Below are 7,645 nucleotides of genomic sequence, written 5' to 3'. Positions count from 1 at the left end.
AGTATCGTTTGACAATTTTAAATACAGATTTGTTATTCGTTAATTCATACTGATTAAATCACTGTCTCATTAAAGATGGCTTCTCATTGCTATGTGGCATGAGGCCTTATCTTCTATTGTGTTAGCAATTTTGCTAGTTTAAACTAGTTTTCTTGTATCTGATATTGAGCTGCTGTCTGGCCTTCATCCCAGAATATAACATACTTTATGTTTCAATGTGCAATCAAAAAGTCCATTGTCATTCTTAGCCTGTTTACTAAGTTGCTATATGTTTCATTTGAGTTCGAACTTATTTTGCACATTGGCCTTGAATGAAATATTCAGCATTTTTATTATCATGTCATTGCTTTCATATAAAGGAACCTTTTTTAAAACATCTTATAACAATATATTAAAAATGTTAATATAATTCAGTTGCTTAGATAAAACAGCTATTTATCTGATGTTAAGTTAATTTCCATATCTAATTCCTAATCTGCCTAGTCCCTTCCACTGTTAAACCCCACCTACAGTTGCAAATGAGAACATATTTAAAAATCTCAATAACTCCTCAATCAAATTGGTAACTTTGATTCCACTCTAATGTGTAATTTTCCTTTCTTCACAGCGAACGTAGTGACAACTGTTATCATATCTCGCCAAAACTGTGACCTTTCTAAATGTGTCACTCATTACCTGGTGGCCATGGTAGTAGCTGATCTACTGGTCATTATCCTCGGTCTGATAATGAGACACATTCCAATTGTTAATCAAGAACAGATTAATTTCTTATGATACATACGTGTGCAATATCCACACTATCCTGCTTTATTCTTGATGTGGAAATGCCGGCGTTGGACTGGTGTAAACACAGTAAGGAGGCTAAAGCAGGTTAAAGAAGTCTAAAACAGGTTTGTTCTCACTGGAGCGACGGAACATAGAACATAGAACATAGAACATTACAGCGCAGAACAGGCCCTTCGGCCCACGATGTTGCACCGACCAGTTAAAAAAAAAAACTGTGACCCTCCAACCTAAACCAATTTCTTTTCGTCCATGAACCTATCTACGGATCTCTTAAACGCCCCCAAACTAGGCGCATTTACTACTGATGCTGGCAGGGCATTCCAATCCCTCACCACCCTCTGGGTAAAGAACCTACCCCTGACATCGGTTCTATAACTACCCCCCCTCAATTTAAAGCCATGCCCCCTCGTGCTGGATTTCTCCATCAGAGGAAAAAGGCTATCACTATCCACCCTATCTAAACCTCTAATCATCTTATATGTTTCAATAAGATCCCCTCTTAGCCGCCACCTTTCCAGCGAAAACAATCCCAAATCCCTCAGCCTCTCCTCATAGGATCTCCCCTCCATACCAGGCAACATCCTGGTAAACCTCCTCTGCACCCTCTCCAAAGCCTCCACATCCTTCCTGTAATGTGGGGACCAGAACTGCACACAGTACTCCAAGTGCGGCCGCACCAGAGTTGTGTACAGTTGCAACATAACGCTACGACTCCTAAATTCAATCCCCCTACCAATAAACGCCAAGACACCATATGCCTTCTTAACAACCTTATCTACTTGATTCCCAACTTTCAGGGATCTATGCACACATACACCTAGATCCCTCTGCTCCTCCACACTATTCAAAGTCCTCCCGTTAGCCCTATACTCAACACATCTGTTATTCCTACCAAAGTGAATTACCTCACACTTCTCCGCATTAAACTCCATCCGCCACCTCTCGGCCCAACTTTGCAACCTGTCTAAGTCTTCCTGCAAACTACGACACCCTTCCTCACTGTCTACCACACCACCGACTTTGGTGTCATCAGCAAATTTGCTAATCCACCCAACTATACCCTCATCCAGATCATTAATAAATATTACAAACAGCAGTGGCCCCAAAACAGATCCCTGAGGTACACCACTTGTAACCGCACTCCATGATGAATATTTACTATCAACCACCACCCTCTGTTTCCTATCCGCTAGCCAATTCCTGATCCAATTTCCTAGATCACCCCCAATCCCATACATCTGCATTTTCTGCAGAAGCCTACCATGGTGAACCTTATCAAACGCCTTACTAAAATCCATATATACCACGTCCACTGCCTTGCCCCCATCCACCTCCTTGGTCACTTTCTCAAAAAACTCAATAAGGTTAGTAAGGCACGACCTACCTGCCACAAAACCATGCTGACTATCACCTATCTGTTGTCGGCAAGATGTTGGAAAAAATTATAAGGGATAGGATTTATAGTTATTTGGAGAGTAATGAATTGATAGGTGATAGTCAGCATGGTTTTGTGGCAGGTAGGTCGTGCCTTACTAACCTTATTGAGTTTTTTGAGAAAGTGACCAAGGAGGTGGATGGGGGCAAGGCAGTGGACGTGGTATATATGGATTTTAGTAAGGCGTTTGATAAGGTTCACCATGGTAGGCTTCTGCAGAAAATGCAGATGTATGGGATTGGGGGTGATCTAGGAAATTGGATTAGGAATTGGCTAGCGGATAGGAAACAGAGGGTGGTGGTTGATAGTAAATATTCATCATGGAGTGCGGTTACAAGTGGTGTACCTCAGGGATCTGTTTTGGGGCCACTGCTGTTTGTAATATGATCTGGATGAGGGTATAGTTGGGTGGATTAGCAAATTTGCTGATGACACCAAAGTCGGTGGTGTGGTAGACAGTGAGGAAGGGTGTCGTAGTTTGCAGGAAGACTTAGACAGGTTGCAAAGTTGGGCCGAGAGGTGGCGGATGGAGTTTAATGCGGAGAAGTGTGAGGTAATTCACTTTGGTAGGAATAACAGATGTGTTGAGTATAGGGCTAACGGGAGGACTTTGAATAGTGTGGAGGAGCAGAGGGATCTAGGTGTATGTGTGCATAGATCCCTGAAAGTTGGGAATCAAGTAGATAAGGTTGTTAAGAAGGCATATGGTGTCTTGGCGTTTATTGGTAGGGGGATTGAATTTAGGAGTCGTAGCGTTATGTTGCAACTGTACACAACTCTGGTGCGGCCGCACTTGGAGTACTGTGTGCAGTTCTGGTCCCCACATTACAGGAAGGATGTGGAGGCTTTGGAGAGGGTGCAGAGGAGGTTTACCAGGATGTTGCCTGGTATGGAGGGGAGATCCTATGAGGAGAGGCTGAGGGATTTGGGATTGTTTTCGCTGGAAAGGCGGCGGCTAAGAGGGGATCTTATTGAAACATATAAGATGATTAGAGGTTTAGATAGGGTGGATAGTGATAGCCTTTTTCCTCTGATGGAGAAATCCAGCACGAGGGGGCATGGCTTTAAATTGAGGGGGGGTAGTTATAGAACCGATGTCAGGGGTAGGTTCTTTACCCAGAGGGTGGTGAGGGATTGGAATGCCCTGCCAGCATCAGTAGTAAATGCGCCTAGTTTGGGGGCGTTTAAGAGATCCGTAGATAGGTTCATGGACGAAAAGAAATTGGTTTAGGTTGGAGGGTCACAGTTTTTTTTTTAACTGGTCGGTGCAACATCGTGGGCCGAAGGGCCTGTTCTGCGCTGTAATGTTCTATGTTCTATGTTCTATCAATTCATTACTCTCCAAATAACTATAAATCCTATCCCTTATAATTTTTTCCAACATCTTGCCGACAACAGAAGTGAGACTCACCGGTCTATAATTCCCGGGGAAGTCTCTGTTCCCCTTCTTAAACAATGGGACAACATTCGCTAACCTCCAATCTTCTGGTACTATACCAGAGGCCAACGACGACCTGAAGATCAGAGCCAGAGGCTCTGCAATCACTTCTCTTGCCTCCCAGAGAATCCTTGGATAAATCCCATCCGGACCAGGGGATTTATCTATTTTCAGACCCTCCAGAATATCCTGCACATCCTCCTTATCAACTGTAATACTGTCTATTTTACTCCCTTGCAACCCAGTGTCCTCCTCAGCTATATTCATGTCCCCTTGCGTGAACACCGAAGAGAAATATTGGTTCAATGCTTCACCAATCTCCTCCGGTTCCACACATAACCTCCCTCTGCCATCTATAACTGGCCCTAAACTTGCCCTAACCAACCTTCTGTTCTTGACATACCTATAGAACGCCTTAGGATTCTCTTTAACCCTATCCGCCAAAGTCTTCTCATGTCCCCTTTTAGCCCTTCTAAGCTCGCTCTTCAACTCCCTCTTAGCCAATCTAAAGCTTTCTAGTGCACTACCCGAGTGCTCACGTCTCATCCGAACATAAGCCTCCTTTTTCTTTTTAACCAACAACGAAACTTTTTTGGTGCACCACGGTTCCCTAGCCCTACCAATTCCTCCTTGCCTGACAGGGACATACCTATCACAGACTCGCAGTAGCTGCTCCTTGAAAAAACTCCACATGTCGGACGTTCCCAGTCCCTGTAATCTCCTAGTCCAACCTATGTTTCCTAATTCTCTCCTAATAGCCTCATAATTACCCTTCCCCCAGCTAAAACCACTGGCCCGAGGTTCATGCATATCCCTTTCCATCACTAAGGTGAACGTAACCGAATTGTGGTCACTATCACCAAAATGCACACCAACTTCCAAGTCTAGCACCTGGTCTGGCTCATTTCCCAGCACCAGATCCAATATAGCCTCACCTCTAGTTGGCCTGTCTACATACTGAGTCAAAAAACCTTCCTGCACGCTTTGAACAAAAACTGACCCCTCTAACGAGCTAGAGCTATAACAATTCCAGTCAATATTAGTCAAGTTAAAATCCCCCATAACAATTGCCCGATTACTTTCACTCCTAAGCAGGATTGACTCCACAATCCTTTCCTCAACCTCTCTAGAACTTTTAGGAGGTCTATAAAAGACTCCCAACAGGGTGACCTCTCCTCTCCTATTTCTAATCTCCGCCCATACTACCTCAACAGATAAGTCCTCATCAAACCTCCTCTCTGACACTGTGATACAATCTCTGACCAATAATGCTACCCCTCCCCCTCTTCTACCTCCTTCCCTACTTCGACTAAAACATTTGAACCCCGGGACCTGCAGCATCCATTCCTGCCCCTGCTCTATCCATGTCTCTGAAATAGCCACAACATCGAAGTCCCAGGTACTGATCCACGCTGCAAGTTCACCCACTTTATTGCGAATACTCCTGGCATTGAAGTATACACATTTCAAACCCTGCTCCACCCCACCTCTGCAATGCCGTGCATTGCAGTCCCCATCCATGCATCCCTCACTTTCAGCCCCACTACTCAGGATCCCTCCCCCCCCCCGAATCAGTTTAAACCTCCCTGCATGGCCTTAGCAAATTTACCCCCCAGGATATTGGTCCCCTTCTGATTAAGGTGTAGACCATCCTTCTCATAGAGGTCACACCTTCCCCAGTACGAGCCCCAATTGCTTAAGTACCTGAACCCCTCCCTCCTGCACCATCCCCTCAAAGGCACTCTTTACGACCCTGTGACGTCACTTTTAGGAGGTTGAGGGGAGACCTGAAAGAAGATTATGAGTCCAACAAGTCCAACAAAACCTGTTGGACTTTAACCTGGTGTTGTTAGACTCCTTACTGCTTTATTCTGCCACTGACAGTTCTGTCTGGTTCACCATCACATTCACAAAGAACAAAGAAAATTAAAGCATAGGAACAGACCCTTCGGCCCTCCAGGTCTGCACCGATCATGCTGCCCGACTTAACTAAAACTTCCTGCCCTTCCGAGGATCATATACATCCCTCTATTCCCATCCTATTCATGTATTTATCCAGACGCCCCTTAAAAGTCACTATCATATCCGCTTCCACTAACTCCCTCGGCAGCGAGTTCCAGGCACCGACCACCCTCTGTGTAGAAGATCTGCCTCGTACATCTCCTTTAAACCTTGCCCCTCGCACCTTAAACCTGTGCCCCCTAGTAATTCACTCTTCCACCCTGGAAAAAGCTTCTGACTATCCACTCTGTCCATGCCTTTCATAATCTTCTTTCAGGTCTCCCCTCAACCTCCGTTGCTCCAATGAGGACAAACCAATTTTTTTCTACCTCTCTTCATAGCTAATGCCCTCCATACCAGGCAACATCCTGGTAAATCTTTTCTGTGCCCTCTCCAAAGCCTCCACATCCTTCTGGTAGTGTGGCGACCAGAATTGAATACTATATTCCAAGTGCAGCCTAACTAAGGATATATAAAGCTGCAACATGACTTGCCAATTTTTAAACTCAATGCCCCGGCCGATGAAGGCAAGCATGCCGTATGCCTTCTTGACTACCTTCTCCACCTGCATTGCCACTTTCAGTGACCTGTGTACCTGGACACCCAGATCCCTTTGCCTATCAATACTCTTAAGGGTTCTGCCATTTATATTTCCTATCTGTATTAGACCTTCCAAAATGCATTACCTCACATTTGTCCGGATTAAACTCCATCTGCCACCTCTCCGCCCAAGTGTCCAACCGATCTATATCCTGCTGTATCTTCTGATGGTCCTCATCGCTATCTCAAATCCACCAACCTTTGTGTCGTCCGCAAACCTATTAATCAATCCAGTTACATTTTCCTCCAAATCATTTATGTATACTATAAACAGCAAAGGTCCTAGCACTGACCCCTGAGGAACTCCACTTGTCACAGCCCTCCATTCAGAAATGCACCCTTCCACTACTACCCTCTGTCTTCTTTGACTGGTGTTGTTAAACTTCTTACTGTTCTTTGACTGAGCCAGTTTTGTGTCCACCTTGCCAGCTCAGCCTGATCCCATGTGACTTCACCTTCTGCACCTTCTGCACCAGTCTGCCATGAGATCTTGTCAAAGGCCTTGTCAAAGGCCTTGTTCATGTAGACAACATCCACTTCCCTACTGTCATCTTCGTCACTTCCTCGAAAAACTCAATCAAGTCAAGACACGACCTCCCCTTCACAAAACCATGTTGCCTCTCACTAATACTTCCATTTATTTCCAAGTGGGAATAAATCCTGTCTCAAACAATCCTCTCCAATATTTTCCCTACCACAGATGTAAGGCTCACCGGCCTGTAATTACCTAGATTATTCGTGCCACCCTTTTTAAACAAAGTTCACCTTTGATTGATTTGTGTCTATTTGTTGCTAGAAACTGAAAAGTAAATATTGCAATCAGAAAACAGCAGCCCTCATTCTGGGCACAGTGACTCTGTTGAGCTGTGTTAAGAATGTTTTCTGGTATTTTATGTTAACAGATCACTATTGGCTGGGAAACAATCTCTGGTTTTGTGAAAAAACAAGGGATATTCAGGAATCTCTGATCTGGGTAACAATTGAGTTCATCCACATTCTTTTAACTCCTTGTGTTCCATTTGTCATGATCCTACTGCTCAATGTTTTCACCATCAGACACAATGAAGTGACCAGCAGAGTTTGCAAGAGACTCTCGGCTCAAAATAGTGGGGAGAGTTCCAGAGACCCTGAGATGAAGAGTTGAAGGAAATCCATCATTTTACACTTTGTTATGTCAACCAATTTCATCTTATTATGGTCAACATTAATGTTTTATTCAATATGGGTGTAGATGTGGTGGTGTGGTGGTTTGGGTATAAGTCTGTATACGTGGAAGATTTTGTGTTGGAATTTCCCTTCATGCTGCAGCTTCTGAGTTACTGCACTAACAGTATCATTTATGCCACGACCCAGACTAAATTCAGAGAGCAGTTGAAGAATGTGCT

Source organism: Mustelus asterias, unplaced genomic scaffold, assembly GCF_964213995.1.
Source record: "Mustelus asterias unplaced genomic scaffold, sMusAst1.hap1.1 HAP1_SCAFFOLD_64, whole genome shotgun sequence".
Lineage (NCBI taxonomy): Eukaryota > Metazoa > Chordata > Chondrichthyes > Carcharhiniformes > Triakidae > Mustelus > Mustelus asterias.
The sequence above is the reverse complement of the archived record's forward strand: the minus strand, read 5'-3'. Positions refer to the sequence as shown.